The sequence below is a fragment of the Chaetodon auriga genome, chromosome 7 (assembly GCF_051107435.1).
Source record: "Chaetodon auriga isolate fChaAug3 chromosome 7, fChaAug3.hap1, whole genome shotgun sequence".
Taxonomy (NCBI): Eukaryota; Metazoa; Chordata; class Actinopteri; order Chaetodontiformes; family Chaetodontidae; genus Chaetodon; species Chaetodon auriga.
In genome coordinates, this window is record NC_135080.1 from 11,152,987 (window position 1) to 11,173,121 (window position 20,135).

Below are 20,135 nucleotides of genomic sequence, written 5' to 3' on the forward strand. Positions count from 1 at the left end.
GTTGTGCAAAAACGGGGCGCGGCGAGCATCGTGTCGTCAGGAAATAATGATTTTTAATGGGAGTTTAGGGGTGTGTGTGTGTGTGTGGTGAGGGGAATCTTAGATGAGTTATTATTTGACCTCTCCTGCACCTCTCCCCCCCCCCATCAATACTGACATCATGTTTGTCTGCAGCTCAGTAGCCATGGCTACCGTGGTGTCAGTGGGGGGTCGCCATGTCAGGGGCCCAATCGCAGGTCAGTCCGTTGACCTTTCCCTGTCTGTGTCGCAGTCGGCTGACCTCTGACCCCCAGCCCAAAAGAGAGACACAAAGCAGTTGTTCAGGGGACGATATATGTCTCCTGGCTTCATCGTCCAGGCAGGTTGCTCACTTCCATCATTTAAGACATTCACATCACATCACACGGAGAAATGCCCGCAAGTAAAGACAACGGTTATTTTTCCTCTTGGACTCCGCCACGTTTTCCTGCTGTGGCGACAGTCATCAGTTCTCAACTTCAGGCAGGACATAACCTTGAGTGGAGCAAGCCGGCTGAGCCTGTCTCCCACCCACCCACACCCCACCCCCCCGGTCTGTCTGCCTGTCTGTGGGTCTGTCTGTCTGCGCGGAGATGGCAGCTTTTGAGAAATGGCGGCACACTCTGAAGTGTGATCCATTTAGATAGTGGCGAGGTTCTCTCCCTGCGCACACGCACACATGCGTGCGCGCTTACGCTAAACGCACACCTCGCAACAAACAAACGCAGGCGTGGGCACGCGTGTGCGCTGGCATACACACAAACCCGTGTGCACACGGACGCAAAGAAACGGATCTCTCTTCCCTACACACACATACACACACGCACACGGCAGTCTCTTGACATGCACTTGCTTGGTTGACAAGTCATCTCAGATAAGCTTGAGTGACAGGTAGGGAGTGTTGACTACTAGTGTGTGTAGAACACTCCGGCAGATATCGCCACCTTATGACTATTGTATATTATTTGCTTAACCAGATTTGTATTATTACTTCTAAAATAACAGCAATACATTTCTAACAGATATGGGCCAGATAATTTTTTCTTTCGGTAGAGTTCATCTTGTATGGGGTCTATATATATATTTTTAAGACAGTGCCTCCCTCTGTTTCATTTTGGTTGTTAATTTCCCTGCCACCTTTTTCTATCTCTGTTCAAACATATTGCACTGCCTCTGTCATCTAGAGAGAATCTTGTCAGTTTTTTGGCAGCAGATGTATGTTCAAGCTATATTTTGAGGATTCAGGCCTTGTATACCCGCTCGCTTACACTCCCTCCCTCCACTCCCTCTATCCCCAGGCCTCCCCATGCTCCATTCCTCTATTTTCTTATCTACTTTCTTCTCCTACTTGCTCCTCTATGTCATTGCCAAATCTCTCCTGTCTGCTCTTCTCTGTCTTCTCTTCTCCCTCCCTCCTACCTCTCTCTGTTTCTTTTACACACCCTCTTCTCTCTCTATCAGTCTCTCTATTCTGTGACTGCTCTGCCTGGTCCCCCTGTGGCACACCGTGTCGTGTCCCTAATTTATTTATAATTAGTGCTCTTTGTCGGGATGTGCGGGGAATGTTAAAGTACACGCCACCTCGCTCTGGTTACAAATGGGCTGGTGTTTCTCCATCCTTTCCCGCCCGCCCCAACTGGCCAACCGACACGGCCACTGGGATGGACAGACCTTACATCCAAAACCCAGACTCTTAAAATTATAACGACTCCACAGAGGAGAAGGCTGTGCACTGCAAAAAAAAAAAAAAATCTCCATCTGATCAAGTCATGTCTGTCTACTGAGTCCTAAAACACATTTTGTTAGAATAAGTCAGCGCAAATCCTTGAGCGTCTGTATCTTAAAACAAGGAAGGAGTCTTCTGCAGTAGAATCGAGAAAAAAGCAACTTGATCGTGGAAAATACTCAAAAAGCTCCCTCTGCTTGCTCCTGTTTTTGGGGAAATAAGCCTTTAAGGCAGAAAAGACTTAATAATAATAATAATAAGGCAAGTTCACACCCTGACTGACACCTGCTGAGATACAGATGCACATTGTCAGTGCACTCACCTGTGCAGCGCCTGAATGCAAAACAGAATAACAAGATGGGACAACATGTAATCTGAAAGTGTAATTTATTAAACATCCTGTTGAATTTTAATGGCCATCACTTGTAAAGTTGAGTTGTTTTGGGGGTTTGAGCTGTGTGCTCATGTCAACACCGTCTTTACACATGACGTACATGACCAGGACTGACGGCGCTGACGGGACTCGCTGAGTGCGTGCGCGTGTCTGTGTGTGTGTGTGTGTGTGTGTGTGTGTGAGTGTGTGTGTGTGTGTGTGATCAGCCAGGAAGAGCTTTTGTCCTTGGGCTGAGAGGGCACCTGGCTCCTCTTCCCGTCCTTGTGATCTCTCTGTTCCCTCTCTCTCGTGCCGCTCTATCCCTTCTCTATCTGTCTCTTCCTCTCTTCTCTCAAGCTCCGATCCCTTCATCCCCCCTTCTCGCGCTCTCCCTCTCCTCTGCCCAAGGCGATGCCGTCCTGCAGGCTTTGATCAGGGGGCCAGGGAGGAGAGAGGAAGTGGGTCAGAAAGTTGTGCTGGAGACTGCAGGAGAACAAGGCTGGAATATCGAGTAGGTGAGGCTGGGAGAGGGAGAGAGGGAGAGATGGGGTAATCTAGTGAGAAAGTGATAGAGTGAGAGAGGGTGAGTAGTGGGGGGAAAGAACTGGGAGGGAGTAGGTAAAGAGGAAGGGGGGGGTGAAATGGGGTAACTGTGAGAGGTGGGGGGGGCTGGCTGAACTAAAAGACTAGAAGGAGATAAAAAGAAAATGAAGAGAGCAACAGGAGGAGATAGGGGAGAAGGACGTGGGAAAGGAGAGGTGTCTTCATTTACTGAGAGGAAAAAAAAGACAACACATTTGTCTTGAACGTGATGCTCAGCATTTAAACAGCAGGTTGGAGGATAAGGCCCTGTTTTAACTAATCTGCACAGTGCAGGACAGATAGTTCAGCTCAGTGTGTGTGTGTGTGTGTGTGTGTGTGTGTGTGTGTGTGTGTGTGTGTTTGCATAGGCTGTCCTGTGTGTGTGTGTGTGTGTGTGTGTGTATCCCGGCAGTATAGCGCTTGACTGTGGCTCTTTGTTTTTTTGTTTTTTTTTAAAGATCATTAAGATGCATGGTTTATTAATATTCAGATCAAACCATTAATATTCGCGGAGTGTTTCTGCTCTCCTTGTGTCGTCAGCTCACCTGGGACTGGGGAGGGCAGAGGGGGAAGAATGGAGGAGTGAGGTGGAGGGAGGCGGGAGAGGATGTGGGAGGAGGGGGGCAAAATTAGGAGTGATTTAGAGGGACTTCTGGAGACGAGGGGGAGCAGGGGGTACAGTGGAGGTGGTGGAGGTCCTGTGAGGGGTTGGGTGTATTGTGATGGACAATCTGGCCGTGCAGGGCTGTGGGGTGGGGGGGTGGAAGGTTGGGGTGTTTGGGGGGTCCACCACTGGGACTGGGAGGTGAGAGGGGTGAGGGATTTTAGGGGGAAGCAGGGAAGCAGAGGGGGTTTGGTTCTGGAGTAATTGGGCCAATGGGAGGCTAACCATAAATGCACACACACATACACACACACACACACACAATAGAAAAAACACATGCACATTTAAGTACACACAAATTTATGTGCCCACAGTCACGCAAATATTTCTGAAGCATGTTCAAACACATTTATATATTAAATATAACTATCACATGCACACACATATATTTTAATGTGGGTAAGCAAGTAACAAATGATCACACACAAGCACACACACACAAGCACACACACACACCTACCTCTCTTTTATTTCTACATGCATGCAAACATCAATGTACAAATGTACAAACACTAATAGCTTACACAGAAAACCTTCATAAACTCACATTTGGGGCTGCAACTAATGATTAATTTCATTTTGGATGAATTTGTCAATTTCTTCCCAAATTAATTTAACACTTTGGTCGATAAAATGTCAGAAAGTTATGAAAAATGACATTTTCCAAGACCCCAAGGTGACGTCTTCAGGTTGGTTGCTTTGTCCGACCAACACTCCAAGATCCAAATATATTTTATTTGTGTTAGTTTGTAAAGGATAAAAGCAGGAAACCTTCACATTTGAGATGCAGCGACTTGATAATTAATTGCTCGATTACCAGAAAAGTCAGTTCGTTTTCTGTCCATCTAATAAAGGATCAACTCATTGTTTCAGGTCTACTCACATTTATATAAATACATGCACCTCACTGCTTCCTGTGTGCATACATGTGCCCACACACACACACACACACACACACACACACACACACACAGCGAGCACTTCAGTCAGCTGCAGATACACTCAGGCATGCACAAAAGCGAACAGCAAATTAAAGTGGTAATTACTTTTAAGCCCGGAAAGGTGAAGGATTGTATGGCAGGGAGCAATGGGTCACTGTTGAATAGAGAATAGCGGAGCAGGCAGACAGTGTGAAAGGCAGATATGCATCTCAATGAAATATGGAGGAGCATACTCAACAAAAGGCGAAATGGCTCCTTAATGGCCACATGCCCTCAAAGACGTATTGTCTGATAGATTTGGAATATTATCTCCTCTACTGCAGTTATCTTTAAACAGCCTTTTTATACTTATCATCCATGTGAACTGCTGAGGGGAAGGTGAAGAAAAATGTTGTGTTCTGCTCATCAACTTTTCTCATAGTCTTAATTAGCGCGCTGACAGGTACAGAATCCAGAGGAGTACGTCTTGACGGAAGAGGAAACCAGAGACGACAGCATCACATCAATACCATCAATTTTGTTTTTAAGCAAACAGTATTTTAAACATATTTATTTATTAGTTTTCAGCACTTTCTGCAACCAGTGTCTTTTTTGTCTATCAAGTACTTTTAAGGAGTACTTAACTGATTTTAATGTGTAAAACTAGTGCTCCAGTTACTAGTTGACTAGCATCTCTTAAAAAGCTATATATAAGACATATCATGAGCAAAATAAGCAGTCAACATCACGGCTCAGTATTTCCACCGTGCGGCTGGAGTGGACCAATGACAGCCAGGGTTTCATACGTCACATACCAAAGGAACCAATCCCGTCAACTTGCAGTTTCGGGGTACGATGAAATGAGGGTTATCAGAGGAGGACCAGGTGTAGCTTCATATCGGTGTTACCAGAGAGATGTTCAGTGTTTGGTTGCAAAGTTGCAAAAGAAAAAATAATGAGCCTTCATTTATTACCAAAGCACCTGAGAATCCGAGAGCCAAGCTGCATGATCGTTCATGCCAAATGCCGACAGGACATTTTATACGGCCCGGGGGTGTTGACAAAGAAAGTTACAGCAAACATTACAACAGTTTCTCAGATCGTCGAGCTGCTGATGAGGTTTGTGTGTTTGATGAGTGGAAGCCGCATCCGAGCGGCGGAGGGGTGGGTGGAGATGGAGGCGGAGACCACTTAGATCTGTGCAGACCACATGAAGGCAAAGGTGTGAGTTTCATTTGAGCCAATGTAGGGCATGAAGGGATTTTTTTATTTTTTTTTTTCATGGAAAAAACGTCTAAATATGCAATTTTGATGAACAGAGATGAGTTTTTAGGGGTTTAATCAATGCCTGGAGAAAAACTTCAATTATTCAAAAGTTAGAATAAGATTGGAGAAAATTGGGCAATTTGAACTTGAGGTGATGAGAGCATAGTCACAAGTGGTAGATGAGGTATGTTGAATGTTACCCAGAAGAGGAATTACATTCAGATGCTGTATATTAAAATCAAATCTCACTATATTTATGTCTGATGTAGCCGGGCTGGAAGTATTTTAGCAGAGCAGCTTCATTTTCATTCAGTGCACAGACACAGTGTGTTTTAGCTGTAAAGAGTCTGCCGGTTTGCACCTTGTTTACTTGCTGCGGAAACAGACAGTAGTCTGCGCTTCTTCAGAAGACACATGATGAATCTGATCAATCTTTTACATAAAACCACCAGGGGTCATTGAGGATTCGGCTTAAAGCACAGCACAGCTCAAAGTTCTCAGTCTATTTTTAGTTTGAGTCGAGCACTGAATGATGAAAAAAAAAAAAGCTTTATTATTTGTTACTATTATTATTTATTATTACATTTAGCGTGTAAATTACATGCTCGATGCAGCACACCCACAAGGCTGCGGCTTCATGAGAGGCCACAGACTTCCTACTGCTCTGTGTCTGTGTGTGCGAAGGCAGCGTTACCCAGCAGGAGTTCACTTTAGTCAGTAAATGGACTTTGAGTTGAGATTTGTTTTGTTTTGCTCGTTTCCAGTGTCAAAAATGAACATTCACGCTCCATTTCCATTCACTCTGTAAAGCTCAACTTCAGCATTTGCCAGCATTCAGAGGCACACAATATACTCAAGTACAATTTACTTTGTGCTTAACTTCACTATATCCATTTTCTGCTACTTTATACTTCTATTCCACCAATTTCAGAAGGAAATATTGTAGTTTTTATTCTTTAGGATTAGGATACATACAGTACAAAACAAGTGATAATCTAAAATATGATGCATGTACTACATAGATTAAGCTACTCTACAGTGTACTCAGAGTACCTCGTCTAGCTACAATTAATGAATAATAATACAAAAAGGGCTATTTTTGCAGAAGTAGAACTTTTACGTTTAAGTACATTTTGTAGGAACTGCAACATACGATTTTGAATGGAGGAGTATTTTCAATGCAATGCTGCTGATTTATTGAAGTCGGTCCTTCTGCGCCTGCCCTGTTTGAACCGCCTTTCTGTAAAAGGCAGTTTTCTGTTACTTCATTGAACAGACCACAGCTGATAGCATGTGTAGACAGGCGGAGAAACAAGGCCAGACACGGGTGTGACTGTCTCGCTGACTGCAACGGTCGTCACACGCTATTCCACATGCATGTGCAGACACACACGCAGTAACCCGTACACACACGCTGACCCACTCGACTCAATAACATCTCTGGTTCATCAGGCCGGGTTAATTCTCCAGCCTGAGGTTGTAGTTTTTGTTACTTCCAGGAGCACTTTTTTGTAAAAGGAACACCTGTAATACTTCTCCGCGAGGCAAGCCTCCGGTTCTAAACTAAGCCTGTGAGGGCTCAAACACACACTCACACACACACACACACACACACACTCACACACAGAGTCAGATATTCCCTGCCAGTCTCCTTCAAGGACGCCTGGGGAAGACTTGGAGGACAAAATCACACACTCCCTCTCCCAGTGTCTCAGACGCGCTGCACTTCTAATGCAGACAGAAAGCCTCCTCCAAAGAGACTAGGCACACACAAACTCCCTCTCCCGCGCAGCACACACTTACACTTACACACACTTAAGCACACAAATACCCTGAAAGGCCCTTCCACCTTCCCATCCATGTGAGAAAAGCAGGACATTTTCTGTCTGTGTTGTTTCTCTTATTGTCGCTCTCTCCTGCTCTCAGCTGTTTCAAGCTGTTGAGTGTGTGTGTGTGTGTGTGTGTGTGTGTGTGTGTGTGTGTGAAGTGGAGGGGGCTCACTGAGACTCTTTGACGACCTCATTCACTCCCCTCTTCTCCCCCTTGGCCGCGCCTTAGCCGACATGCCCAACAATGAGGCGGGAGGGAGGGAGCGGGACAAATAACACTGAATGCGTCTTCATTTGCCTGAACTTTTCACACGTCTTTTTTCCTTTTGTTGCCGGCCGCGCGTTCACTACGGTGCTGCGAGCCGCTCAGCCAGTTTCCGCTGGCAAGACAGCCAACCGAAGCGGCCACTTTTCCTCCCACCCCGCCTTCCTCTGTCGCCCCCTCTCCCCTCCTTTTTCCACGATGTTAAGCCCATTTTTAGCTTGACATAATCTGAAATGGTACTTAAGTGAATTTATGTCTACCTCAGTGCATTAACTTCTGCTATTTCCTCCTTTATGTTGCTGTTTTTTTTTTTTTTTGTAGTGGGTGCAGCGACGGAGAGAGCGGGAGGGAGGCAGAGATTTGAAACTCAGGCCACGGAGTAGACAGCCTATCAGTATTCAGTAGAGAAAGTGAGTGATGGAGGGAGAGAGAGAGAGAGAGAGAGAGAGAGAGAGATGGAGAGAGAGAGAGAGAAAGGAGGAGGGGGTGATGTATCAATATTCTGAGTAGTGTTTGAGGGCAAGGGGAACGAACAGAGGAGGGGGGAAGGGGGGGAGCGAGATTGGTGGGAGAGAGAGTACTTGAGTGAGTCTCTGAGTGATTATTTGTTCACATATACGCTTGTGTGTGTGCATCTGTGATCGCATGTGCTTTTGTGTATGTGCATGTGGGTCCGAGCACGTGTTGGCTGTAGGTTGCACGTACAGGCAAGGAATGTAACTAAGTACTATTACTCAGGTAATGTGCTCGGGTACAGTTTTGAGACAGTCGCACATCCCTGAGCGTATCCATTCTGTGCTGCTCTTTCAAACATTTATTAACAGAAGCCATGTTTAATATGTTAGACCAGTAATATATGCTGCCCAATCAGACCAATCAGGCTTAACGAAAGGCCACAGCTCATGTATTAATATCAGAAGATTACTAAATGTTTCATGTACGTTAGCAGCCGGCAGCAGGTTGGTTTGGGGGGGTCTCTGCAGATGTCTTCAGACATGTCAAATGGCTGCATTTGGACCCTTTTTCTGAAAAGCATTTTAAGACAGATCTTAGCTCACGATGTCCCGACAGAAAGACGAACAGAGAGCTCTTCGGTGCACGACTGTAAACGTGGTGAAGCAATCACTGGTGCTGTTGGTGCTGCGAGGTGGAGCTGTGGAAACGGAGGATAGGTCATTTTTTTATTTCTTTTTTTAAAAATATTTTCCTGAATGCACTGCTTTGGATGCCATTGTTTTTTACATTCTTCCTCCTGGAAGTCGGTCCCTAGCACCTCCTTCCTGATGACATCATGCACATTGTGAAAGACGGCAAGCTGTGATTGGTCAGGGAGCAACATGTAGTCTGTCACGTCTCTCAGACGAATTTATGACTCCTGTGAATTCACCTAATCTGACACAGTGTCTGTAGTCTGACTCCGGCATTGCAATGGGACGAAGATATCTCAGCCCCAAAGGTGCCTTGTGGCGTTTTCTTTTAAACAGACAAAAGTTACGTTTACATTCACTGTTATTTGCCACAATGAATAGTGTGTATCCTTGAGGTCTAACAAATGTGTTGTGTTGAACATTTGCAAAGCCGATGTTATTTTAAAACCTGCATGTTTACGTCCACGCTCACTCGCTTGAACCCAGAAACGTTGAGGTTCTCAGTGGCTGCGGAGGGCCTCACTGCTTTTTCTGGTAATCGAGGCGTTAGCTGAGGTAATCTGGTGTGATGCTACTTAAGTGCTTTTTAGTCAACTCCATTAATTACAGCTATACTTTCTTTTCTGATTAAGATTTTACATACAAAACACATCATCTCATTAAACATAGTGCACTGACAAAGGCTACAGTATATTAAGTGGCTGAAATTTACTCCACCTCCACAAGCTGAAGTATGTAAATGCTGCTTACATTTTTATGCATCAGTAATAATAACACAGACTTATGATCTATAATATTGTAATCTTCTGCTCATAGTGAGCGTTTTCACATTTAAACTTTGCTGTTTAAGATATGAACTTGCACTTAATAAGATTTTGAATACAAGACTTTTACTTGTAATTAAGTACTTTTTCTTTGTGCTAAGAGGTAGTCTGTCTGTGTGTGTGTGTGTGTGTGTGTGTGTGTGTGTGTGTGTGTGTGTGTGTGTGTGTGTGTGTGTGTGTTTTTCAGGCCGCCTGTCTTTCAACTGTTCGCTTGTATGTATTATGCGAGGCTGTTTGTAGGACTTTGCTTGTTTTACTCAAATTGTGGACGTGTCCACATGGGCACATTATGGGGACTCATCTTCCATTTGTGGTCAAAAAAATTGCCGGAAACGACTTTTATATTAACCTGACAAAGACCTCTTGTGGCCATGTGAATTAGATCTTTTCTGCCTCGGCAGCTTTGGCTGATTTCGATGGGAGAACCGTAATTTCCATGTTTTTAAAGATCAGATATGAATTATTTTTTAACACTGATGGGAGGCTGACTGACAGACGTTCAGAAAATGCTGGTACTGTGTGTGTTGCTTTGGGAGATGATGACAAATGGATGTATTTCTTTACTTTAGATGACAAAAAGATGTTATTTACAAAGAAAAACGTGAAATTTTCAGGTTAAAACGTGTTTTTCGGTTAAGGTTAGCTAAAGGTGAGTCTCCAGGAATGAATGGAAGTCAATGTGATGTCCTCCTAAGTGGCAAAAACAAGTTTGCGTGTGTGTTTGCACGGGACAGGAGTCACAGTTTACAATACGTGTGGATGTGATGGAATCTCCCACTTGTTTCAGTCATCCCTTCCCTCTCCGTCTCTCTCTCTTTTACTCCGGCTGCTAATCAGCATTTGAAAGGCAGCTTTGACACTGAGAAAGAAAGTGAGGGGGGCACAGGGAGGTGGGGGTAAACGAAAGCATGAGACACAGCGAGTGAGGGAGGGAGAGCCAGGGAGAGAGGCTGAGGCGAGAGGGGCTGTACAAGCATGCCTTTTATATTTACTAGTGACTGAGAGAGAGAGAGGGAGAGAGAGGGAGCAGCTGAAGGCAGAGACAACTGGTGTGCACGGCTTTCCCAAGAGGAAATGAAAAGAAAGAAGCTCAGCGAGGAGAGTGAATGAGTGAGCGGGAGAGAGGAAGGGTGGGAGGGAGCATGCCGGCTGGAGAGAGAGAGAGAGAGAGAGAGCGAGGAAGAGATTCTCACACTGGCTGTGTCCTAATCCGAGTCCATCTCCAAGAAGCAGCGGAGCAGAGTGTTGGTGAAGTGAGTCTGAGAGCCAAGGAGAGCTACATCAGCTAGCTCCACTTACACACACACACACACACACACGCACACACACGCACGCACGCACACACACAGACACTCACACACTCTTTTTGCAACGGGAGTCCACGATGTGTCCGGCTGCACGGTCACGGCTTTTGTGAAAGTGAGGGGATTGACGCTGCCCCCGTCCCAGCCCCCTTGGCTCACACGCACAGTGTTTGTTTGCTGTGTTTAAGCCCGAGGTGCCGGTGGAGGTGGTGTTGTGGTGTTGTGGTGGTGGAGGTGGTGGTGGTGGTGGGGCACCGCCAGGGCAGAGCAAGGGGCTTCGGAGAGGAGAAGAAGAAGAGGAGGAAGAAGAGAGAGACAAAGTGGATCAGATCAACAGCAGAAGACTGAACGCTGGAAATGCCCGTCAGGTGAGCCGATAATGGATCTAACAACTGGTGGTCAGTGCACACACACACACACACACACACACACATGCATGAGTATACACATGCACTTTCTCACTTGATTTTTCTCACACACACACACACCGGACACACACGCACATAACGGTACAAAGTTGTCAGCTTTATCAGATTTTTGCTCTTTAATATATTTTGATGTTTCAGTCTGTCGTCAAATCCCCAGAAAGATTCAATCAGCTGAAAGACGAGTTTCATTTGGTAAATTTACACCTTTTTTTTTTTCTTTTTCTGACATGAAATATCAGCATGTATGCAGCGGTGGTAACTTTTTCGCTGAGTCTAATTAAGGACAGAAATGAAACTAACGCAGTTATTACATTTATTTGACTAAAAGGGCACATTAGCAGTTTGTGGAAAGTTAAAATCACTGAGGGAAGAAATTATTAGATGAGAATAAAAGAATGAGGAGTTTCAAAATTGACCTTTTCTGTACTTAGTGTGGTGTCTTTTTGCTCTGTGACAACATGTTTAGATAGACACTTTATTACAGTGAATACAAAGATAAATGTGCATATTTTAGCACAGATTGGTAGTTTTTTAATTTACTCTAAATGATTAGTGATTTTCCATTTGATCAGATAATTGGTCGAAATGTTTGCTCTTCCTTGAAAGCACCATTATTGCTTTTCTACAAAGTTTCTTTTTGCATTTCATCAATTTGCTGGAACTGATAAAACATTTTCACTGCAAATATTCCAATCTTTGCTTTTCAGATAAGCCAAATAATTATGCATGTTTATGTTCTGTGCTGAATGGCCATAATATTAAACGCCCAACACTTTCTGATAAATTTTGCATGCATGCGTGTGTGTGTTTGAGTGTGTGTGTGTGTGTGTGTGTATGTGTGTGTGTGTGTGTGTGTGTGTGTGTGTGTGTGTGTGTGCTGGAGTTTGAGATATAGAAGCAGAGAGCGGAGAGTGAGCGGCTGCGTGTCCGTCTCCACCTGCAGAGGCAGAATTGGTCACAGTTTACTGGCTTAGTAACATTCGGTGCCTTCAGGGTGTTTGCAGCAGGTGGTCCAAATTGGCAGAATGACTGTGACAAACGCACAGTGTTCGCTGCTGCTGTAAAGTAAATAACAACATCAAACCATCACAGAGTGATTTCAGGTTTTCAGTGTTTTTCTTTGTCCTTTTTTTTTTGTCATAATTTGCCGTTATTGTGGCTGGAGGCTTGTCACTCAAAGTAAAAGTCAGACTCTCAGAGTGGTGGAAGTTATTCCACAAAGGGAAAATGTGTGTGCATGCCTGAGTGCGTGCAAATGTGCGCTGTGTGTTGGCTGCAAATTCTGCTGCGTTTCGCACACCGCCAGCAGCATCGTTTGCACACACACCTGCTGAGATAGCAGGTGTTTCAGATAAATTCAAACCAAATAACTACCTGCAGAACAGAGCCGCTCTTTCAGGTGTCAGGTGAGGCATCTATTAGTGAAAAGAGTTGCTGTTCATACTCACAAGTAGGCAGTTTTTAGTAACTTACTGCTAGAGAGCAAGATTTTTTTTTCAATCTTTGTGCATCTTTTAAAGATTCTGTGCAATGCAATGGTTTAATACAGACACAGCAGCAACGTTGCATGTAGCAACACTGACACGAAGCAGGGTCAGACCGTGTCATCACATGTCCGTGGTACAGTTTATACCCCGGCCCGCTGAGCCACTAAGCCTCCCCATCCGTTTCACTTCTCGCATGTGCAGGACGCTTTGGTCGTGACCTACCATTAGGCCTTTTTTTATTAGACCCAGACGCAGGTTTCTTCTTCGGCTTTTGGATTTAAGGAGCTGCGGGTTCATGCCAGCAGGCAACTGTGTGACAGACCCCGACTTGGATTACTTGGTGAAAGTGAAAACGTCGGCAACAAAGGGTCCCGTTTGAAGACCGCAGAAAAGATTTGAGATGAATTTAATAAAAGGTATTTGGAGCGGTTTTTCTGACAGCGGGCAGATGAGCGCCGCTTTCATTTTCCTGCCAAAGGTCAGCGCTTGTGTGTGTTTCTGATGATGCTGTGAGGTTAACATCTGGTTTTCTTTGCCAGCGTCTCTATTAATCCTCCATCAGTTATGACCACACGAGGAGAGAAAGTTAAAATCAGTCATTTATAAATGCATCTTGGTCTGCAGGCAGAAGCAGACTCACTTTTTGTGACTCAGGGACGAGCTCTCAGGTAGACAGACGCCTCACCTCTCCCTCCCTTCCTCTCTCCAACCCTCTCTTGATATTTTTGTCTCTCTCTGTTGCTCTCTCACACACACACACACACACACACACACACACTCACACACTGAGGTGGTCAGTGTCTGGTGTGTTGACAGACAGCCGCTCACACACGCCTTGCTCTCGCTGTGCGTGCGTGTGTGTGTGTGTGTGTGAAGAGTGTTGACAGACAGTATGTGGGTCTGTGACAGAGGGTGTCAGCGCGGTGTCAGGGAGATGTGTTTAGTGTCACACTCTGCTGACCTGATCTCCGGTCGGACTGTCCACTCCGGCCCCGCTGTGGCTCCTTACATAACCCCCGCTGTCATTCACACACGGGCCTGAAGGGATCCACCGGGCTGTGCACACACACTCACACACTCACACACACACACACACGTTTGCGGCGTGACGTGCACACGATGTATAGGCATCCACACTCTCAGTCATTCTCCCTCTAAATCGACCGTCAGATCAGGTGCAGTCTGCAAATCTTCCTCCCGATCGCTCTTTCATTTCATTTTTTTCCTTCTTTCTTGTTCTCTAATTTATGCCATGACATAAAGCAGAAGCTACATAAATTAACACTAAATCTGGAAATATTCAAACAAAGCGTCAAGCTGCGAGCAGTGTGTGGGAATATAGTATGAGGCCAGCGAGTATCCTGGTTTCCCCAGTGTGCTGCAAGACACCTACACAACTTGTGCAACTCTTATCAAGAGTTTGACATTGCTCTGAACTCTGACATTTGCACCATGCTAATTGATGTGTCTGTATTAGCATGTGGACATCTCTGTGCTGGTGTGCAGAGTGAGGGTGTGCTTTCAAGTCCATGCACACACACTGGTGTGTACGCATATGTGTTGGAGCCAGTGAGTGACCCTCTGTGCTGTGCTTTGGCCTGTGGTTATTTGGAGGTCAGTGCTGATGTGGTCTCTGCCTGCGGGAGTGGATTTACCATCTTCTGCCTTATAGAGACCTGCATCCACTTAGCTGACTCTTCCACAGTCAGAGGGAGAAGTTTTTGTCGTCTTTCTACCTTTTCTGTTTGTTGGCCCCTAACTTTTACAGTTTTGGGGAACATTTGAACATTAGAAACACTGTATATGGATATTATCACTATTCTCTTTACATGCAGCCACATTGCCATTCAGAGTCAGAAGCTTTTATCATTGACTTTCCATCACCTTTAGCCTTTCCTTACATCGAGGCCGTAGTATTTAACCCCACAGTTTTGACTTGCGCTACTTTATTGACCCAGGATTCTCTCTTTCAAGCGTAGATATCATACGGGTCGTGGATGGTTAACTCCATGATGGACTGAGCGTTTTTGCCAAATGCGTTTCTTTTTATTGCTGTTTCGCTTCTCAAAGTTATCTACTTTTACATGTTTTGAACTTTATTTGGTAGTTATACATTTGAGTTGCTCTGGTGAGCCATTTTACTGATATTTCACTCTTAACGCATCTCTTTGCACCTTTTTACTAACAGTGGAAACTAATCCCAGAATGTGCTGTACTACTTCTGATGCAAGGTTAAAGGATACTTTACAAAGTAAATACTTCATAAAATATAAAATTGTCGATTTCACTCAGATTATTTTGTTGTTCCGGTTGTTCCAGAAGTGATAAATAAGACACTGCTGCTGAAAATATCAGTTTATGGGATAAAGTCACCACTGAGCAGGGAATGACCAAAATTACCAGAGAACAAGCTTTAGAGAATTGATCATTTATCCGATAACGACTGTAAATATGTGTGATTCTGAGCGCTGATACTTTGAACTTCATATTTAATACGGTGCAGGTGAAGTGGAGCGTTTCTTTTGTGTACACTGAGGCCGAGGTAGATGGTAATTATGACAGGCATGGATTGGATTCTGCGCATCTCCATGCCCGTGAGGAGCGGACATCAAAGCACGCTCACCAAAGCCCTCTGTAATAAAAGAGGAGGAGGAGAAAGATATTGATTACCAAGGGTGAACATTAGCAAATCTCTTTCTCTCTCCTTTTTTCATGTATGTCTTCATCTGTCCATCATTTCTCTCTCTCTTACTCACAGATTTGCCTCCCTCCGCCTCAACTTATGCTCGCTCCATCCCCCATCTACTCTCCGTCCACCCCTCTAATCATTTATTTATCGCTGATCTCTTTATTCTGTATTTTCCCAGTTTAGGGACGGTCCATGCTATGACTGTACGGTGCTGGATCACTCACACAGGCTGTTATCATCATTCCTTTACGCCCTCCTTTTCCTCCTCATCACCGCAGAGATACCTGGGGGCGGGCGGGGTCACTCTGGTCCAATCTAACGTCGTATTGATTCCATTAGATAATTAATGACCCAGGCAGGGGCCAGGGAGGAGCAAAGAGGAGGTTAGGAGAGATGAGGGGGGTGAGGATGATGGGAGAGGCGAAGGGGGTGGAGGAGAGGGGGGGTGGGGTGGACGCCAAGGCCCTTGAGAGTTGGAGAGAACCTTGGGATGGGAATGATCCAGAGTCGTCAAGGTCAACCGCAGCCGGCGCTCCGATATGGAAGCAGAATGCCGAGCGAGTCAGAATATGGAATACTGATAGAGCGAGGGCAGGGGGGGTGGGGGGGGTCTTCATGTCCAGCAGCTGTCGATTGATCAGCGGCTGAAAAATTGTACATTAAAAAGTCTTTTGACTTCCAAATCCTGAGGTCCAACCAGGGCCGTAATGCATGATAAGTAGTTTTCAGCCCTCCAACCAGAATACCAAACTTCATCTCCCCGCACGCTCCAGACACTCATTTACAACTACTCAACAACATGAAAGGCAAGATAGAAAACTAGCTACATCAAATATTCTGTTCATGTTATTTCCAACCATGTTTTCAACATCTTCCATGATATTGAGCGTGCTCTATTTGATAAAATATTATTCACAGGAATATCGTACATCGCTGTTGTACGTCTGCTTCTACCTTTAGTTGCAGATAATTAAAGACGGGTGGGGGCTGGAAAAAAGAGGAGCAAGCTGTCTAAAAACTAAGATTTTATTTGAGTAAACGCTGAAAATATTACCAGATTGACACTATACACAGTTTTGAAGCTTTTTTTTTGGTAATCTCTCTGGCCTTTTTGTTTTGTTTTTTGCCTTTAATTCAGAGGTGACAGGAAACACATCGCAAATGGTGACAGTGCCGTGTTTCACAAATGGCTGTCACTTGCAAATTGCAGATAAATACATCTTACAAAGGCTCTTGCATGCTCATGAGTGCGTCACAAGTATGGAGTTTGTTCTGATTTGTGAATTGTATCAAAATGAATGCGAGGGTCGAAAATTGCATGTTGGGCCTCAGGGACGTTGGGATCATAATATATGGTGCTAAGCTAACCATTAGGCCTGCAGGACGCCCCCTAAAATGCAAGTAAGAACACTCATCCTCCATATTTTTCCTTTTTATTGACTGAACGAGAACAAGTTATATGAATGTTTTTCCTAAAATCAAGTTCTTAGATGTTAGAATTGGTCAAAAATCCTACAAATTCAGACCTGGAGCTGCTCTCCTCCTCTTGCACATTGCATAGGCCTGGTCCTGCTCTTCACCTTTGCATGATCGCAGTGTGCATGTCATCTCCAGTGGGCCATGAGAGCTCCTCTGTCTCCACATTCACAGTCTTGGCCAGCCTCTGTATTGGGCCCCAGGGGTTGGGGAGATGAGGCATAAAACAACCATGTCTCTACCTAGGGGAGCTGGTGGCATGGCAGTGGGGCTATTGTCTGTCTGCGTGCTGTTTGACTTAAATGTGTTCATTTGCCTGATGCCCCTGACTCCCTACGGGGAGGGGGCGGCTCGGGGAGAGGAGGGGCACGCTAACGAACCTCTGACAGCTGGAGGCCCTAATTAAACGTCCCTGCTGAAAATAAACAGAGCGGGAGCCAAAGCGAGCAGCCAGAGAGGAGCGCACGGCAAACAGCGGCTGTGAACGCTCGCCGCAGTGCCCTCCTCTCTGTTGCTGTTGAGACTGTGCCAAGAGAGCACGGCTCTATAGGGTAGGGGTCTCGAGCACACACTCACGTACACACATACACCATAGTTATGAATATGTAGCACTGCAGCAACACATTGTGAACACCTGCGGTCACACTTGATACAGGTTGATCTCTACAGCTGTGGGCGCCGTATATTTTTACTCTCAGCGCTCTCAGAAGTCACACTTTCCTTTTCCATATATTTCCCACTGTGCCATTACAGAACACGTCGACTCAGCCCTATTGAGCAGATTGTTTCGCGCTCTCTGTCTAGATGACACTTCTGACATTCAGCCTGTTGTGCTGCTAGCTAGCCGGAGCATTAGCAGTCAAAGTGGCGGGGTCCATTTGGGTGAGTGCATTAATGGACCGCCCAACCTGCGACAAGGTTATGAGGCTGATTGAATAATTACTGTGGAGGCCCCTGTCCATTACGCCCCTGTGTCTGCCCAGATAGAGGGAGACGCCGAGAGAGATGGAGAGATAGTCGGAGACAGAAAGATGGAGGGAGAGATTAGATAAGCACAGATAGGGTCAATTAAGAGATAAACATACAGGTATGGGATGGAAAAAAGGCTGCGTGTGTGCATACGTGTGTGTGTGTGTTAGGCAGTGAAAATGTGAGAGTAAATTGTTTCCCGCCTGTGTCTCCTTTTTGATCTCTCTGTCCTACTGTACGCAGCCTAATTTGGCATGTAGTGCATTTATCCAGGTGAGATAAAGAAGGTGACAGAGGTGAAGTTGTTAGACAGAGGTGCGCTGCCCTCTGCTCGACCCCATCTGCACCAGACTCTCTAAAAAGAGCGATGTTGCATGCTGGAGGCTTGAGAGGAAAAGATATAGGTTTCCTTTAGTTGAGTGAAGCCTTCATCTGAAACATAAGCCAAGGACAAAATATTCCGTCAATGTTGTAAATGCCCTGGGGAGAGGTTAAATCCAGAGCGGGAAAACCAACCAGATTGATCAAATTAGCAGCTTTATTAGTATCTTACTTACATATGTGACAATCAGTGTTAGATCAAAGTCCCTGAATCCCACATAATAAAACTTTAAAAAGCTACAACTGTTGAACTCTAGCCAGGTATTTAACCATCCAATCAGCCAACAGTTCAGTCCAGACGTCCAGACGCTTAATTAGTCGTAGTGTAATTAATCATACACTGATGTATTTTTGCAAACGGTTATTGTGATACTTGATATACTGGGTATCGCCCGGGCTTAGTTATCTCCTCGTGCAGTGCAGACTACATGCACATTTGTGTTGTGTTGCTAATTTTTATCCATGCTAGCAGCATTTCTCTTTGGACTGCAACGTTGGTCAGGTGGTCCACTTTGCTTCAGACTCAAGAATCTTATCTGTTGACATTAAAAGTGGTGCAGATACCCATGAAGCCTGCAGATTTTGGTCATCCTGACTTTTACTGTAGCGCCTAAAGTCCAATTTTTGTCCAATACTTAGCTGCACTAGCAAATGATAGCATGCTAACATGCTAATGGTGAACATGGTAAATATTATACGCTGCCTTTCAGCTCGAGTACAGGCTCACAGAGCTACATTTTAACCTCCATTAATGCATGCATTCTGATGAAACACAGCATGGTTGAAGGAGATATTAGGAGGTAAATATTCATACTATACCCACTCCTTCAGTTGGCCAATCTGTTTATCTCTGACCCAGGACCATGTTAGCAGTAGAAAGAATAAATGTTTGCCCAAAACTACTAAAGGTAAGTGGATGACCCGATCTCCCCTTTCAACAACTACTCCCTCTCTCTGTTGAATCCCTCATAGACTCAGCAGCCTCTGAAATTGGTCCAAGAAGTTTCCATGCATACATTTAATGTTGGCTGTTTTAGCCTAGATTTGTGAAATGATATCTGCCAAACCTGCCCAGCTTCTGCTGACCCCTCTTAGCCAAGGTCAGCATAGCCATGCTCAAACTCGAGACATAATCCATTTTCTCCTGCCCCGGCAAAGCTCTGCTGAGTTGATTGTGCTGACCCAGCCGGGCCAAAGAAAAAGAGAGTTAGAGAGTGAGAGGAAGTAAGAGAGAGAGAGAGGGCATCTCAGGCCCAAGGGCATGACACCGCGGTGCTCGGGGCCACACTAGCCCTTTAAATGTCAACCCAGCACAGAGGGGAGGGAGGGGAGAGGAACGGGTGAGGAGTGGGGCTCTCTTTGAGGACAGGGAAGAATATTGGCAACTTCCACAACAGGCGGGAAGTGCTGGAGACCGGGCAGAAGGCGGCAGTAGATGTGGAGGAGTAGGCAGTGGACGGCTTGTGCTTTGTCTTTGGAGATGTTTGCTTTCAACTCCAGTCACAGACAAGTTTGAATATTCTCTCAGGGACGATGGGAGACATTTGGAGATCTGTGATTTTCAGCTTAATTGTGACTTCAAAGGAGGCTTAGTGTTTTGTCTTATGTTGGTACCCTGGGAACAGTCTCTGACCTTTATGTGGTGGAGTACATACAGTACCTAATTGCTCTCTGTCAGCCGCACGTCTTTCTTTTTTTCTTTCTTTCTTTCTTTTTCAGAAATGCGTTTTTTCAGGTAGATGAAGTAAAAAATGAAAAATGGAGATAATTTTTCCTTTATTGAAAT

At 45.1% G+C, this 20,135-nt stretch overlaps 1 protein-coding gene across 3 annotated transcripts in view; it reads left to right on the forward strand.

Annotated features, from left to right (window-relative positions):
- The window catches only part of npas1 (neuronal PAS domain protein 1), a 59,730-nt gene that overhangs the window by 11,467 nt on the left and 28,128 nt on the right, over nucleotides 1-20,135 (forward strand). Inside the window, exon 1 of one of the 3 annotated variants that reach the window (XM_076734274.1) lies at nucleotides 11,184-11,287. The exons of the other annotated variants lie outside the window; for them this stretch is intronic. The gene's annotated coding sequence lies outside the window, so the exon portion shown is untranslated. Of the gene's footprint in view, nucleotides 1-11,183; nucleotides 11,288-20,135 lie in introns of those variants that run through there. 3 annotated transcript variants of the gene reach the window in all.